The 16,874-nt window shown below is 41.8% G+C and overlaps 1 long non-coding RNA gene across 1 annotated transcript; it reads left to right on the forward strand.

Moving 5' to 3' along the window:
- The first annotated feature begins 13,060 nt into the window (after positions 1-13,060).
- LOC104425197 lies at positions 13,061-15,417 on the forward strand. Its single transcript, XR_005546064.1, has 3 exons — positions 13,061-13,269; positions 13,350-13,549; positions 14,290-15,417. It is a non-coding gene; the product is annotated as an uncharacterized LOC104425197 (long non-coding RNA).
- Positions 15,418-16,874: the final 1,457 nt, after the last annotated feature.

Genomic DNA, 16,874 nt, shown 5'->3' on the forward strand with positions numbered 1-16,874 from the left:
CATGAATTCTTTTTCCGCGCCAACTGAAGCCCAATAGAATGGCTTTCTCTTTCTGAAAAGGCACCCCAAATTGACTCTTAACGACCAGAGTCTTTAATTAATGTCGTGGTCTTCATTCCTACACGGCAGACTGGAAAGCAATAGAGTTCTGTGGAAGAAGCCTGGAGTGAAACTTCTGTGATCAATCCTGGAATTAAGTATTAATTTGGGGATCATTATGTATTGTCCCTATAGTTTTCGGGATTTTCACAAATTACCCCCCAACATTTCTATTTTGCAATTTTTCTTTGAAATTTAGAAATTGGTTGGGGGCTCCAATCATGTGATGGCACGTGACTGCTACTAAGGGGAAATTTGTCATATAAGTATATACATTAAAAAGTAATGAAGGGGTAATTCAGTAATATATTACATATGAAAGCATGTGACTAAAGTTTTGAAGAGAATTTGATCGAGACCGGCTTTAAATACATGTTGCGGTATATAGTTTTAAATTATAAATTTTGAAGGGTCCCTATAATTCCTTTCTTCACATATGTAGATGGGCATATGACCAGTTTTTCTTTCATGACTAATCGCGTGCAATCATCTGATTAGATATGTGATAAAACTTTGGTTGAAGTCAACTTTAGGGGCGCACTTTGCTACCAACCCAAAAAAATGAGGGGGCAAACTGTAAAAGCTGAAATGTTGAGGGACCAATTTGCCACATTCCCAAAACTTTGTTGGCAAATTTAAATTCTCCCGCTCGACTACCATCATTATCATTCCTCTGTCCTTTCCCTGACTTGAGAATGTGAAGTCGACGGGGTGAGGACGACCGACGAGAAGGTATGATAGGACGAGGCAAGGACCGCTAAAGAGAAAATCAAGGGAAAGTTCATGCTCAATCAAAATTAACCTGATTATAACCAGGTTCGATCACTGGTTTACTAAATTGTTTGTTTGTGATTTAGAGAAAAAGGGGCATTCACATTTTTGGCGTACAAATTCGGGGTCGACCATCGATGTTGTCTTTGACTAGACTAGACATTCGTGCGAGGTCACTGTTGAATACGCCAACAAAGATAGAATGGCGTTTCCCATTTTAAAATGATATTAAATTATCATAAATATACGGCTATATATCTAGACATAGGTGTGTGTGTGTGTGTGTGTGTGTGTACGGATTTTACCCTTTGATTTGTTTTGTATGTGCAATTTGAATCAAGTTTTCTTTTTCTTTTTTGTTTTTGTGCAATTAAATTTGGTTAAATGGAGTAGTGACGAGGTTGTGGCTGACTTGTTATAACTTTTATGCATGACAAATGTATCACCTAATTTCACAACATAAGCAAATTAAAGAAAATAAGAGAGTATCGCCTCATCAAAATTGGGGAAATTTTCAAATAAGGCTAGAAGTTGAAACATTTTCTCAAAAATATGATTTAGAGTGAATATTATTTCAAATAAGGATTTATGTAGCAAAATCAATTGATTGCGAAATTTCACTTATTGATTTACTCCTTTTGTGTCTCCAATAGATGGAGAAAAAATCTTGCAGAAATGATGGCATGAATAATCTCTCTAATTGATGTCAATCCATTCAAACAATATGAACCATTTAAAGGTTATCTCAAAACATGAATCGAACTCGTGACCTCACACAAGACAAGTGATTCTTTATCCCTAAGCCAACCATCTGGATGGTGAGCTCGTGTGTGTTTTTCCTTTTCATTTGTATTTTGGGCACATCAGAGCCACATGTGGTCACACCAATCGCAAATTGATCCGAAAAAAGAATTTATCCAATGGAGACATAGTCGATGTTTAATTGTTTAAGAAATGAGTGTATCTAGATGGCTTAGCTTTTGGTTGAAGTTTAAGTCTTCTAGTCTTGACAGTGAAATCCTCCCAAATTCTGTGATTCGTTTCACATTAAGCAAAAAAGCATACAATATGCAACAATCACCCACTAAAGCTCCTAGAATTGACTAATAAACTCGTGATTTGTTTACTCTAGCCAAATGCACGGGCAGTGAAATTTCTTTGCTCCGTCTTGGAAAGGGTCATCGCCATCAATTTCTTCAAGGTGAGTCAACACAGACTTCGTTTGAAATGGAGAGATAAATGAGCTTCCATTCGCTTATTTTTTTTATAAATGGGTTAGCTCACTAGTTTCGAAAAGGCATAACATGTGCGAGACAAGAAAGGGATGGTTCCTTGAAATTGAAAGGACATGCGATTTCACATCGTTAATCATTAGTTTATGCATCGAAGGTGTGTCTGTATGTGCGTGTCTTGCGGGGAACATAGACTTCAAAGCACCCGCGGCCCGACACCACGACCTGTGGAGGAGAAAATTACATTAGTGAAATGAAAAAAAAAAAAAGGAAAAAGACTTGCTTAGCTGTCTCGATGTCGACTTTGACATATTGTTCTTGTTTTAGTAGATAAAGAAGCAAATTAAAATACAAAAATGTCTGGACCCAACTTTCTAAACTTAACTATACATTTACATATACGTATCTTACTTGACCGCTTACAAACATCACACTTCGTTTATCTTCCATGGGATGTCAAAACTAAGTGTTCATCTTACTCCTATTTGTGGTCGTCGTAAGAAAAGTGGCACTATAGACGGAGTTTGTTCCGTGAAGGGATGCGGGCGCTCACTTTCCTAAGGCAATAATGCCCTCATAATACAACTTAAACGTCTCTAACCCTTTCAACACGAACGTCTGGAAATTGGAATAATATTCTGAACGAAGGCGTGAGTTTATATATGAATCACGATGAAATATGTATTTACAACGGATGCAATCTTTGGATTTGATCGAGCTCATCCAAATCCAAAGATCAAGTCCAATCACATCAGTTGGATTTGTTTTGACTTACATAATCAATAGATGTGATAAACTCAAGATCTAAATATAAATTCTTCTAGTAAAGTGGGTCTATTTATAATACCATTTTTACTTTCGATATCTTAACAAGAACATGTTTAGATGTATTTGTACTACAACTTCCTTGTCTCGAGACTCGGCACGAGGTTCCATCGAAGCATGACAGTGGAATTAGGGATGGGCACGAGGGGTGCGACAGGTTCGGGCACAAAGTTGCCCGCCATTGCTTCGTGGGAGGGGAATTGCCAAGTCATTTTCATTAAGTGACACGTCCTTTTCATTAAGACGATTAAGTCAAATTGTCCTCCTGCCAATTTTGACTGCACAAGTTAACGTGACCGAGGAGTTTAATCAATGTTAATAGCGCATTACCTCTCTAGAAAAGAAAATGAGGGCGTGTTTGTACTAATATTTTGACCTAGTAAACGATATTGCAACAAAAAAAATTATTTCTTGAAAAAGAAATGGGTGTATCAAACATTCTCGCACGGATTGATTTCTTGAGAATAAAATATATTGAGAATCTTGAAGGAATCATCCAGTGCCAGAGAACTGGTCAAGTAGTTTTTTTTTTTTTTTTTTTTAAAGAACGAAACAAGAAGTCGATCGTAGGGGTGTAAACGGTTCGGTTCGGTTCGGTTTTTTTGAAAACCGAACCGAACCGAACCGTTAGAGAAAATTTCCGAACCGAACCGAATAAGTCCCGAACCGAACTGTTCGGTTCGGTTCCGGTTTTTCGGTTTTCAAATTTTGGGTTTCGGTTTTCGGTTTTTTTTTTTTTTTTTTTTTTTTTTTTTTTTTTTTCAGGTTCGAGGCTGCAGGAAGAGTTAATGCTTTGTAAATGACTGATAGAATGGTAACATATAAACCTTCTCACAAATCATTCAACTTTGGTCAAAGTTATATAAGGATACAAACATATATACTACTCTTTGTTCCCTGCCAACAGTCATAGAAATTAACAAAAAACAGATGAGCAAAAAAAAATAAAAAACAAAGAACATACCTGTTTGATCCATTATTTACATTTGATATTGTAAATACATCCAGTGAGTTGTTTGAAAAATCAAAAAAGTCAATATCCTCAAGCTGATCACCAGTGCAGTTCACTAGAAGAAGGATGAAGACTCCAATAACCCCTGCAAATGCAAATACTCTCAAGCTGCAAAATTCAGATCAAAAGCAAAACTGTATTAGGAAGAGCCAACGAGGTAAGTAAATATATGATCCGGAGAAGCTAGTGCACCAATTACCATAGCCACAACTCGCTATAATGGAGACACATAAGAATAGCAGAAAGAAAGGCTAACATATATCCAAAATGCAGACCTAACTTCTCTCATCCCAGTCATTTCTTTAGAAAAAATTATAAAACAACTGCTTTTTCAATTGTTTCTTTATTTACTTGAGCTTATTGTTAATACTCGATGCTCTGCCATGATGGATTTTCTCCATACACATCGTGTGAAAGAAGTTAACAAGCATTCCCTCAATCACACAGAGAGGGATGTATTCCTTGAGATCTGTTATCCAATGAGCACTACAAATGAAAACTCAGAATCAGTTTGAATCCCTAATGACACATTAAACAACAGTTCAGAATCATTATATAAATCAGAAGAAGCATAATCAAACTTTCGATCGTCACAAATTAGCTTCTACTCTCGTCCAGAATGCAATTTGGGACATGCAAAACAGAAAGAGAGCCTTTACTACCCTTTGCACCGACCCTAATAAGCTGTGCAAGGAAACATGAAAACATCATATCTTCTCAGGAATTTTGGGTAGATAGGTCTATTCAAGCATTCAATGTTGGAATAATTCCCCCGAGCCCACAAATCGCTTCCTCCCAACTTCGGAGACAAACGGGCAGACACTTCACATCTTTCCTCTCCGACCATCTAATCTCCTTCAAAGCGTGAAAAAGGAAGGACCCTTTAGTCCATCAACAAGCTCAATTCCAGCCAACGCCATGCTTCCCTACGAAAATAAGATCCGACCCAGTGTAATTTTGTCCCTTCAACTACAAGATCAGAGACACCAACACCACCGACCGGAGATCCAACACCATTCGCAAACCACAAGGACGTCAATCCGCACATAAAAAAAAAAAAAAAAAAAATCGCATCTTTCGAAGTCCAAGCATCAGCAAAACCGAAACAGGCGAACCGAAAACTACCAAACAAAGCCGGGCACATCGAGCTAGAGATGCGAGAGCAAAAACCGGAACCTCGAGGACGACGACCCACGATCGCAGGAAGCGATGGATGAGAAGAGGTGAACTCAAAAGAGAGGAGGTACCTTCGATGGCTCGAGAGAGAGAAGGAGAGGAAGAGGGCGAGGAAGCGGCGGCGACTGGAGTAGGAATTGGAGGTGGACGACTCGGACAGGGAGGTGGCGAGGGGCTTTTATATGGCTATCACCGTCCCTACCGCCGTCGCCATTGCAGTCGTCATCCCTGCCGCCGTCGCCGTCCCTGCCGCTGCCGCCGTCGCCGTTGCACCTCCAAGCCGACCAAGAGGAGACACGAGACGAGAGGAGAGGGCTAGAGTTGAGACAGAATAAAACCTAGAGTCGGGACCAACGGGACGGGAGAGAATAAACCGAACCGATAAAAGAGATTTTATCGGTTCATGGTTCGGTTCGGTTCGGTTAACCGATAAAAACCGAACCGATAAAAGATATTTCGGTTTTTAACGGGAACCGAACCGAAAACCGAACCGAACCGAAAAAACCGATTTTTTCGGTTCGGTTCGGTTCGGTTTTCGGTTCGGTTCGGTTTTCGGTTCGGTTCTTGACACCCCTAGTCGATCGTGCTTAGGTTCGAAAGTCAGCGGCTCGGTTTCGTTGGAAATCAGCGAAACCCTGTCGTTGTTTCTCTTTTGTATTGGTAGTAGATCTGAAAAGTCCAGAGTAATGTCATATGTGCTAAGATCGGTATACAAAAGTTCTATACAAATGGAGTGAGTTTATGGACCGTCATTAACTATTCAAATAAATGGGACGTCTTAAATGAGGATCGGATAACAAATTGACGAACGCATTGCAAACTGCCTCGCATACGGCTTTGATTTCCCGATTGGAGACACTTACCCCATCCTCCATTGATGACTTGTAGTTCTGTTAGTCTTATGTAGAGGTGGCAAATGGGTGGGTCGGGTTGGGTATGGGTCGGGTCGAAAATGGGTCGACCCATATTCAACCCATTTAACCGGTTTTGACCCATATTATTGTAATGTAAATATAATGACCCATACCCGACCCGACCCATATCCGACACATACCCGACTCGACCCATATTGCTAAAACTTACTAATATTCTAAAAAAAAAAAAACGTGCTCAATTTAAGCTATATGCTAATTGGATAAAAACCTCAAATTAAATTAAAAAATAGTAAATAAAATAAAAATTGTTAAAAAAAACCTATAAATTGAAATATTTATGAAGAATTGGACTATACACATGCTTCTCTTATTTAAAGTAAGCATACTATTGAGGTCAAATTATTTACTCACAAATGAGTTCATCATCTTGATTAAGATATGAAGCTAACATTTCCAGCCTTTTGAGTAAGAAATTCGTATGGTGACCATACGAAGGATTAATTCTTCAGCACTGCAGAAAGATACTTCACTTCAATGTTTCCCTCAATAAGACAGCTCGAAGACACAATTCTCAGCAACTCTACCAAGAACCAAATTATCTACCAAATAATAGATTGCCCCAAAACATAAGAGGCTTCGATGCGCATCAGACCGTAAGACATTCCACATTCAAAACCAAGCAATCGATTGAAGCAGCACCTACTATGCGCTTTTCAGCTTGTATGAGCTTGTCCGCGACAAACTAAGGACTCCCGACTCGCCAAGGCTGGCAAGATGAACTGGACTCACCACCACTCCCACATTGTTGCTCCCTTGGTTGGCTCCTCAAAAAGCACGCGCCCCGCTTTATCCACCTTCAACTACAACAAAAACTAAACCAGCAAAGAATCTCCTCTTGGGGAATCTCCTCGGTGGTTCTTTGACAAACCGGGCCTGCAAAATAAGGGGGAATATGTCATAAACAAAGTGGGAGGGAAAACACGCCTTGGTAAAAAATGAATGGTTGGCCACATAAGAGAAAAAGAGTAAGCCAGCTTGAGGCCGGTGCAAAGAAAAGACTTGGTTCAAAGGCAAATTCAAGCAAGAACAAGAGACATCATCTTGAAGATTGTCACGACGGAAAATCCATAAACCATAGGCTAAGATCCAAACAGCAACATAAAAATCTCCAACTCAGCCGAGTGACAAATATGACATTGAAGAACATCAATGCAGGAAATGAAAGATTGCCAAGAGAACCCAAAAATAAAGATAAAGCTCTGAAAAACAAACTCAATCTGATTATATGACTATGAAACAGTAAATTCATTGCAGTCGAAGCTTCCCTTCACATGGCTACTAAAATAGATAGATTAACAGGATATTTTCACCTGGAAAACACCATGCCGGAGTTGATCATATGAGTGTGCATACATCATTGCAGCAGTAGGCCACCGCATGTACCAGCATCACTTGTATTTTGATTCAATCCCGTCACTCCAAAAGAGTTCATAACAGCACCAGAAGGAGGCATATAGTTAAGTGAAGCTTGAGGCCTTGGCATCTGACCAAGTGGAGTAAATCCAGCATCAAAATGCCCAAAAGGATGTTGAATCTTTTGCATGTTGAAGGGCACCAAACCAAAACTTTGACCAGCAGGGACATTCCTAACATACCTGTTCCAGTAAGGAATTCATCAAACAAAACTTTAATATTGACTCGGTAACAAAATTAACATAGATTGTGGCTTTATGGTACCGATGACTAACCTTTGAATTTTGAAATAGCTTGCCAATCAGTGATATCTATATCAACAATGGCAACAAAGAATACAAAAAGACCCAGGGGGCAACCACAGGAGACGCCTCAAGAGGCACCGCCACTGGAAACAAATTTCAGAAATCAAATAACATCTGCCTATGGGAACTACTTTTGGATTACCATCCGCAATTACTCGCCGCGTTAGAATAGCAAACAAAAAAAAAAAAATTAATGCACGCTTGCTGAGTCATGATGATAAAATCATGCTTTGAGTCATGATGATAAAAAAAAAAAACCAGCTACGCACACAGCTGAAAACGCCTCGTTTCCTCTCGATGATCGGTCGCTACATCTTCTTGATGAGCAACGATTCGGGATACCAACATCGACGCGAACCCAATGCCGCTTAATTCCAACATCCCCGAGACGAGAGGGCAGTACAAAGAGCGAATAGAAAGTCCCCCACCCGCACAACGGAAAGGGAGAAAAAAAAAGGGTTACCGATTGGTAGGCGGATTCGAGAGGGTGAGATCCGACGATCTCGCTCTTGACGTCATGGAGGCCGAACCGCAGGGCGTCGGCCCGGACACCTCCGATTTCGTGGGCGAGCCGCGGAGGCGAGCGGCAGAGGTGGGTGACGAAGCTCGTCGACCTTCGAGGGAGTGGCGGAGGTGAGCCTTAGAGGTGGGCGGCGGAGGCGACTCGGAGGCGAGCTGCGGCGGTGAGTGGCGGAGGCGGCTCGAAGGCGCTCGGAGGCGAGCGGCGGAGGTGGGTCGAAAATGGGTCACCGAGTCACCGACGAAGATGAAGGTTGAAGACTTGAAGACTCGAAGGTGAAGGTCGAAGAAGGTCGAAAACGAAGACTCGACGTTTTTTGGGTTTTAAAAATGGGTCGAAAATGGGTCAGAGAGTGTGACCCATTTTCGACCCATATAAAATTGAACTAAAAACGGGTCGAACGTGGGTTAATAGTTGTAATGGGCTATTAACCCATATTCAACCCATATATGAAAAATATGGGTGCAAAATGGGTCTATGACCCATTTTGCCACCTCTAGTCTTATGGCACCCAAAAAGGCTGACAAGTCGCTAAATCTTGTGATTGAGAAACAGGAAGGCCTTTTTCAGACATGCAAAATTTGATTCTGTCCCTAGGCCTTTTGTGAAACGGCCTGTTCTCAATGCCCGGATCGAGCCTCCTCGACCAATTTTTTTTTTTTTTGGTCGAAAACAGCGGTATTATATATTAACTTCCAGAAGAACAACCGCTAGACAAAGCTTCAGAGTACAAAAGATCCAAGAGGTGGGAAGGGGGAGAGACGGCCCAATTTGGGGGGAGAAAAGAAAGCCCATGGGACTTAGCAACCCAATCAGTAATGAAGTTTGCGGCCCGTCTACGGTATTGGATGCGAAGAAAAGGAAAATAGGGCAAGATTGCCCTAGCTTCTGCAAACAATGCTCGTTGTTGCCAGGAGATCAAAGTAGGGTTTCACACAGCATCCACCATCACCGAACAATCGGACTCTAGTAGCAAACGATCGCGATCCATCCCTTTTTGCAGCAGAAACTTTAAGGTAAGAATCAACGCTTGAGTCTCTATTTCTAGTGCCGAAGAGGCGTTAATGGTGTTAGTAAAACCATCGAGCAGGTGACCAACAGAGTCGCGGGACACACAGGCTACAACTCCTTTGTGTTGCGAGATCGAGTACCGCCATCTATATTGATTTTAAGAACTCCCGGTTCTGGTGGGTGCCACAGCTAATCAAGATCTGGTTGTTTCATCCTCGGTTTTGCAGGCGTCTAATTGCAGAGGCGAGCTGATCTGACATTTGCAAGAGCCAATTGCACCACCTGTTCAATATTGGGACTTCTTTGGCGAAAAACGAAATCGTTTCTGCTCTTCTAGAGATGCCACATGATAGAAGCCACTATCTCCAGCACATGTAAGTCATTTCTGTTCTCTATTAAATCTGCAATGCATTTGTCGATCCTGGTAGCACTAGAAAAGCTGGATGCTAAATTTACATGTGGATGAGACCAAATAGCTTTTGTCCTAGGACATAAGAGGAAAATGTGTTCAGTTGTTTCCGGTACCTGATCTGTGCACATCGGACAAATGGGGTCGGGGATGATATGTCGGTGGAAAAGGTTCTCCTTTGTAGGCAAGGCATTGTGGCAAAGAGACCACATGAATATGCGTAGCTTTGGGGGACTCTGCAAATGCCATATAGAATACCATAGCTTTCTGGGCGGTTGGTAAGATGAAGAAGCCATATTAGAGGTATCACTGTGATTATGAGCTTTTATGTAATTATAAGCACTCTTAACCGTGTGTTGTCCATTTAGTTGACATTTCCAAATAAGCTTATCAGTAGTGTGAGGAGGCTGAATCTGTAAAGAAAGTATTTCACTTACAGTCTGATGATCAAAGCTTTGTCGAAGGAGGGGTTCATTCCATACATTCTGATTTGGAAGTATAAAGTCAGCCACCCTCGTTGCTTCTCCTTTAGGAGCTGGCCCGCCTATAATACCGCTAGAAAGCCACTTATCCTCTCTTATGTTGATCATCTGACCATTTTCGACCGACCATTGGATATTGTCTGAAATAGAATCCCGACCTGTTAATAAACTGTGCCACCCCCATGAGGGTCTAGACCCTTTTTCAGCCTTCAAAAAATCCGTAGAATGGAAATATAAGCCTTTAAAAAGTCTGCCCCATAAAGTAAGGGGTGCTTGAGTTAAACGCGAAGCTTGTTTTCCCAGTAGGGCTTTGTTGAACGAAATAAGATCCCGGAAACCCATTCCACCATGGTCCTTTCTATCCTTAAGAGTATCCCATTTCTTCCAGTGAATTCCAAATTTACTACAATTCTGTTGCCACCAGAACCTTGCAATTTTCTGTTCAACAGACTTACATAGAGATAGAGGAATTTTAAATATGGACATGGCATATTGTGGGATTGCTTGGACGACTGTTTTAAGTAGAATTTCCTTACCTCCCTTTGAAATTAACTGTTCTTTCCAACCCTCCACCTTAGAATGTACTCTTCCCAGGATCCATGCAAACACCTCCCTTTTAGATTTTCCCCCAGTCCAAAGGAAGACCAAGATATTCACTAGTTTTGGCCAACACTGGGACACGTAGTTCACTGGCCAGATTCACCTGAAGGCTTTGGGGACAAGCTTTGCTAAACAAAATCCCCGATTTTTTGTGGTTCACTTCTTGTCCTGTAGCTTGACAATATTGGTGTAGAATATTGGCTAAATTTTGACATTCCATTAGTTTACCATCTAAGAAAAAGATAGCGTCATCACCAAAAAAGAGATGGGATAGAGTAGGACACCACCTGTTTAAAGTTATGCCTCTAAGATTGCCCATGTCTACTGCGTTAAGAATTAGTGTTGATAAGACATTTGCCACCAGGATAAAGAGGTATGGCAAGAGGGGATAGCCTTGTCTCAAGCCCCTAGTCGGGTGAAAGTAGGGTAGAGGTTCTCCATTAAACTTCACGCTAAGCGAAACTGTTGTTACACACTGCATTACCCAGCATACCCATTTTGCATGAAAGCCAAGCTGAGTGAGGTAGTCCTTTAGGAAATCCCATTCAACCCTATCATACGCCTTGAGCATGTCCAGTTTTAGGATAGCCTAAAAATTCTTCTTCCTCTTTCGAATCTTAAGCTGGTGTAGAACCTCTTGGACAATAAGAATATTATCCTGAATTTGACGTCCACTAATAAAAGCACATTGTTCTTGTTCAATCAGAGTCGGTAGACAAGACTTTAATCTGTTTGCCATAACCTTTGAAATAATTTTGTATATGAAATTACAAAGGCTAATAGGTCTATATTGGTCTAACATTTCTGGATGAGGAATTTTGGGGATCAAAGATATTAATGTTCTATTGAATTCGGGCCTCAATACTCCGGTATGGAAGAAGTCTTTGACAAAAAGGAAAATATCGACCTTTAAAATATCCCAGTGGGATTGGTAAAATTGTCCATTTAAGCCATCGAATCCCGAAGCTTTTGATGCTCCCATTTGAAAAACAGCCAGTTGCACTTCCTCTTGAGTGATCTCCTTTATTAAATCTTCATTCATCTCCTCCGTGACCTTAGGTGTGCAAGAACAAGCCAATAGTCACATCTTCCCATAGACCGATACAACTTCTGAAAAAAACCTGATGTGATGTCCTTCAAAAGACTAGGTTCACGTACCCACTGATGATGCTCATTTTGTAACATGCTGATGCTATTTTGCTGCCTTCGATGTACAATAGTGGCATGGAAAAATTTGGTATTTTTGTCTTCCCATCTTAGCCAATTAAGCCTTGAACGCATTACCCAATATTGTTCCTCATGTTGCCATAATCTCTGTATGTGCTCTTTTATCTGAGAAACTTCAGCTTGATTATACTGACCATCTGGTTTATTGATCAGGTATTGGAGCTGGTCTTTAAGGAAATTGATGTGTTGATGACCATGGAAAAACTTGGATCGACTCCAGCTAGAAAGAGCCACCGAAACAACCCTTAACTTCTGAGGTAGGTTCTTGCCTCTAATCTGGGACGCCTGCCATGATGCAGCAATAGTAATGCGACACCCTGAGTCTTGTAACCAAAAAGAGTCAAAATTGAAAGTCTTCCTTCGTTTGACCAGTTCGGTTGCTATTGTTAAAAGAATTGGGCTGTGATCTGGTCCACGGGCAGGCAAGGCAAAAGCTTCTGCTGCAGGAAAGGTAAGTCGCCAATCCATTGTACAAAGTACCCTGTCTAATCTTTCTTTGACACATTCATCACCATTCATGTTGTTAGTCCATGTAAAAGCACAGCCTTTGCTGGCTACATCCATCAAAGAGCAGTCGTTTACCATATCACGAAAGGTGTGCATACGATGTTGGTCAGCTGGTCTCTTGCTTATTTTCTCCCATGGATAAAGTATCTCATTAAAATCACCGACACACACCCAAGGTAACATATTAGATCGACTGATTTGTCGCAAGTCCTCCCATAATATATGTCGAAGATGGAATACGGCCGGTGCATATAAACAGGTAAGGTGCATGATAGCTCCACTAGTAGTATCCGTACATAGCATATGCATGAAAGATAAAGTCTGCCATTCTACTGTCAAAGATACCCCCTCATTCCAAAATATTGCTAAACCACCAGCAAAACCGATGGGATTTACAATAATACTCTTCGAAAACCTCAGCCTTTTTTGGATCCTTTGAAGTAGCATTTCCTGATTCTTTGTTTCCATCAAAAAAAGAGCATCTAGTTTTTCCTGGGCCACCATTACCCTTAGTGCACAGACTGTCAGGGATTGCCCAACCCCTGACAATGCCAACTAATGAGTTTCATTTGTTTCTTGGTGGCTGTTTAGGGCCAGCCACCAATGCCCAGTGATCAGATTCGTTCGCCACAAAGATTGGAGTCTCCTGCAGTTGGGTTTCATTAAGTCCCTCAGATATCTGTAAACACCTATCATAAGTGCCATACCGCTTTGCTTTCTTCATGGGTTCAACTTTAGGATGCAAGTGAGTATGCTTCAGCTTCTTTGATTTTAATGAGCCTACTTCCACTGGTTTTATTTTGGCGAGGGGATCCTCTGTAACAGGAATCTCAGTTGCTTGTCCGAGTGGTTTCCATTGAAGCGGAGTTGCAATAGTTATAACTTGGCCCTCGGCTGGTATGTCCATAACCTCCTTTGGATTGTTTATAGTAGATTGATGGGCAGGGATCAAATGGGTTGGTGACTAAGGAGTTTCAGGGATGACTTTCTCTACCTCCTCAATAGGAAGTTGGGTTTCATAAAAGGTACGCTAGAATGGACTATGCTCACGAACCTCTGCACGTAGCCAATTTCCATAATAAAGATTATCCTTGCCTTCAGTTTTTTCGATGTCAAAAGGAAAAGTTATACAGTGCGTAGCATAGTGACCGATGACCCCACAAGAGTAACAATAGTGAGATAGTCGCTCATAGTGAAAATCTAACCATATTGTCTTCCCATCCAATTGAATAAGCTAACCTGGGAAGAGAGGTTGCGTTAAATTTAGTTCTACCCTGACTCGTCCAGCTTTTATAGGTAAACCATCCTTCTGTTCAACCTTAACTGCCAATACCCGACCAACACGACGCACAGCTTTGCTTAACATAATGTCAGTACACCATTCTAAAGGTAGTCCGATAACATGAACCCAAAACGCACACATAGTAAAATCATAACAATGCAGAGAAGTGTTGGGAATCCAGGGCTTTAAAATAACTAAGTGATTGGAGAATCGCCAAGGTCCACTATCCAATATCCTCTGCTTGTCCCCTTTCGATTTAAATTTGACCACATACAAACCCTCTTCACTCTGATATATATGTACATGATCGGTACGCCAAGCTAGTTTCATAGTATTATGAAATGCTTGAAAATTAATGGTCTGGTTGGTGAGAATCTTACCCACCAAAGTCAATTTGCATTCCTCCACTTTTTCCTTAGGTGCAGCAGCCTTGCAAACTTCAATTGTTTGATCTAACCAGAGCCTTCCCATTCTGTTGCACAGGGCAGCAAGGCGAGCGTCATTACCATGGTCAGAGTTGTCTATCCCTGAAGAACCCTCAGCCGGAGGTTCCATCCTATCGCAATTCGACTAAAAAGGAGAGAATCCGAGACTGTCCATAAATAGCACAACTACAGGCAGACCAGGAAGTTTGTCACAGGAGCCCGGGATGATGAGAGAACAGAGGAAAAACGACATGCAGAAGACTTGATGAAGCGGAAAGACTGCAACTTAGGGTGAAATTGACGATGGTAAGAGGAGAAGTGACGGATAGAAATGGGTCTGTAGATAATAGAGACTGAGCCAAAGTAGAATCGAAGAGGATAACACGAAGAGGAAACCCAGAATCAGCCAGCAAGATGTATCGGGAAATGAGTATAAAGGCAGAAAGGGTTCGGTCTAGAAAGTAATGAACATGGATAGAGAGAAATAGAACTGGTCCATGGGTGAATCAAATAAGAAAAACAAGATGGGAAATCCAGACTGGAGCATCGAGATTAAAGCTTGAAAAAGAAACTGAGAATCAAGTAGGGTTCCAGACGAAAGAGTAAACTACCACGGGGTAGAGGGAAACTCGACAAAATGAGAGCCGGCAATTAAGGAAAATTATTTCCACGAAAATATCCTCCTCAACCAAATTGAATGCTCAATCCTGTGGAACACGCATTGTGCCTCTTGGGGGGGCCCTTCGCTAGGAAACGCATCTGCTGCACTGGCATCACTCCCTCAAAGCCAGAATCTCACCCACTACAACCCTGCTCGAGAACGCAGCTAGCGCATCGCTAAAGGGTAGCACATAGTGATCGGATATCACCGGCGGGACAGTATGTGCCTCAGCATTCCTAGGGCTCGCCACCTTGTGGCCACTTTGGCCATGTGTAGTACTAGTCCTCTTCATCCCGTGGTAGGCGACCGCCTTGGGAAGCCCGTCGTAGACCATGGTGTCCCCATTCTTTTCCTTCTGGTGTCGCAGTAGGACCGGCCGAATGTGGCTGTGCACTGAGTTGGCAAAGAAAGCCATCAAGGTGCAGTCGAATGTCCCTGGCTATGAGGTTGATTTCAGGGAACGAAGCGTCTTTCTTGGGGTTGAAGTGCCATAATTTTTTTAAAATATTTACCTAAAGGTCGAAATCCAACATAGCATGACATTCATGTTGAACATTTTAAAAAAGTTATAGTACTCAAATGACTGATTGAAAAATTATAATTGAAAAAAAATTATAGCGCATAATATATAAGTTGTAGCATTCAAGTGGTCGGAAAAAAAGTTATTGCACTTAAATGAGCATCATAAGAAAGTTATATCACTTATTGTGTTCTTCTCCCTAATAGTTGTATTCATTTTTCAAAGCTGCCCGTGCAAATATATATATATATATATCAAAATGTATTGGTCCTTTGCAGAGACTTGTCTCTACCGGACCAATGATGAATTCATCATAGTTTAGGAGACGTGAATCTCATAGAACTAAGAGAATGGGAGTATTAAGACCTTCTTTTATAAGAGGTTTAATTCCTACTTGGACTAGTCCTATATGAATGTAATTGTATTTTTGTTTATGTTTTTGGATGGACTCTTTATTTAAAAGATGTATTTTTTTCATAGGAATTAGAAAGAGGAACATCCCTTTCTTCAATGGCTATGACATAGTCTGATTTTTTTGAAAAATTTCAATTTTGATTGTTTGTATATTTCCTTAAGCTGTATTTTAGGAATTTCCCAATTCTCTATAGATTTGTTGAAACCTTCTATCCTTACTTCTTCGACAATGTACATTTATATTAGTCATCATCATTGATCTTTGTTGATTCTATATGATCAAGCACAGGGGTTCATTATTGTAGAGATGCACATTTGAGTTGTATTATAGAAGTCCCATATCAAAAAATTGGGGATAAGTACACTAATGGTGCCATAAGTTGTGTACGGCGCTCACTTTGGTGCCAAAAGTTTCCGTCGGATCACTTAAGTGCCAAAAAATTTGAAAAACGCTCACTTTGGTGCCAACTCCGACGAAATTGGCCGGAAATCCGACGTGGCCTTTTTTATTAATTTTTGACGCCGACGTGACTCGTCGGAGAGCTGAGTCAGCATCCAAACACCAAAACGACGCCGTTTGGTGTCTCCCCCAATTCAAAACCCTAATCTCCGGCCGTCGCCGTCCTCGACGGTCCTCGCGCTCGCGGCCACGGCTTCGACCCCGACCTCGACCCCAACCGCGACGATGGCCACTCAACGGCAGCGGCTCCGACCTCGACCCCGACCCCGACCCCGACGATGGCCACTCGGCGGCCGTAGCTCTGACCTCGACCTCGACCCCGACCGCGACGATGGCCACTCGATGGCCGCGGCTCAAACCCCGACCCCGACCCCGACGATGGCCACTCGACGGTCGTAGCTTCGACCCCGACCTCGACCCCGACCTCGATGATGGCCACTCGGCAGCCGCAACTTCAACCCCGACGACAGCCACGGCTTCAACCTCGCCGAAACCCTAATTTCTTCCCCATGTGAGCTAAACGGCGTCGTTTCCATGAAGCCATCCACGTAGGACGGCAAAACGACGTCGTTTTCTTAAGGAGGACCG

Source organism: Eucalyptus grandis, chromosome 8, assembly GCF_016545825.1.
Source record: "Eucalyptus grandis isolate ANBG69807.140 chromosome 8, ASM1654582v1, whole genome shotgun sequence".
Taxonomy (NCBI): domain Eukaryota; kingdom Viridiplantae; phylum Streptophyta; class Magnoliopsida; order Myrtales; family Myrtaceae; genus Eucalyptus; species Eucalyptus grandis.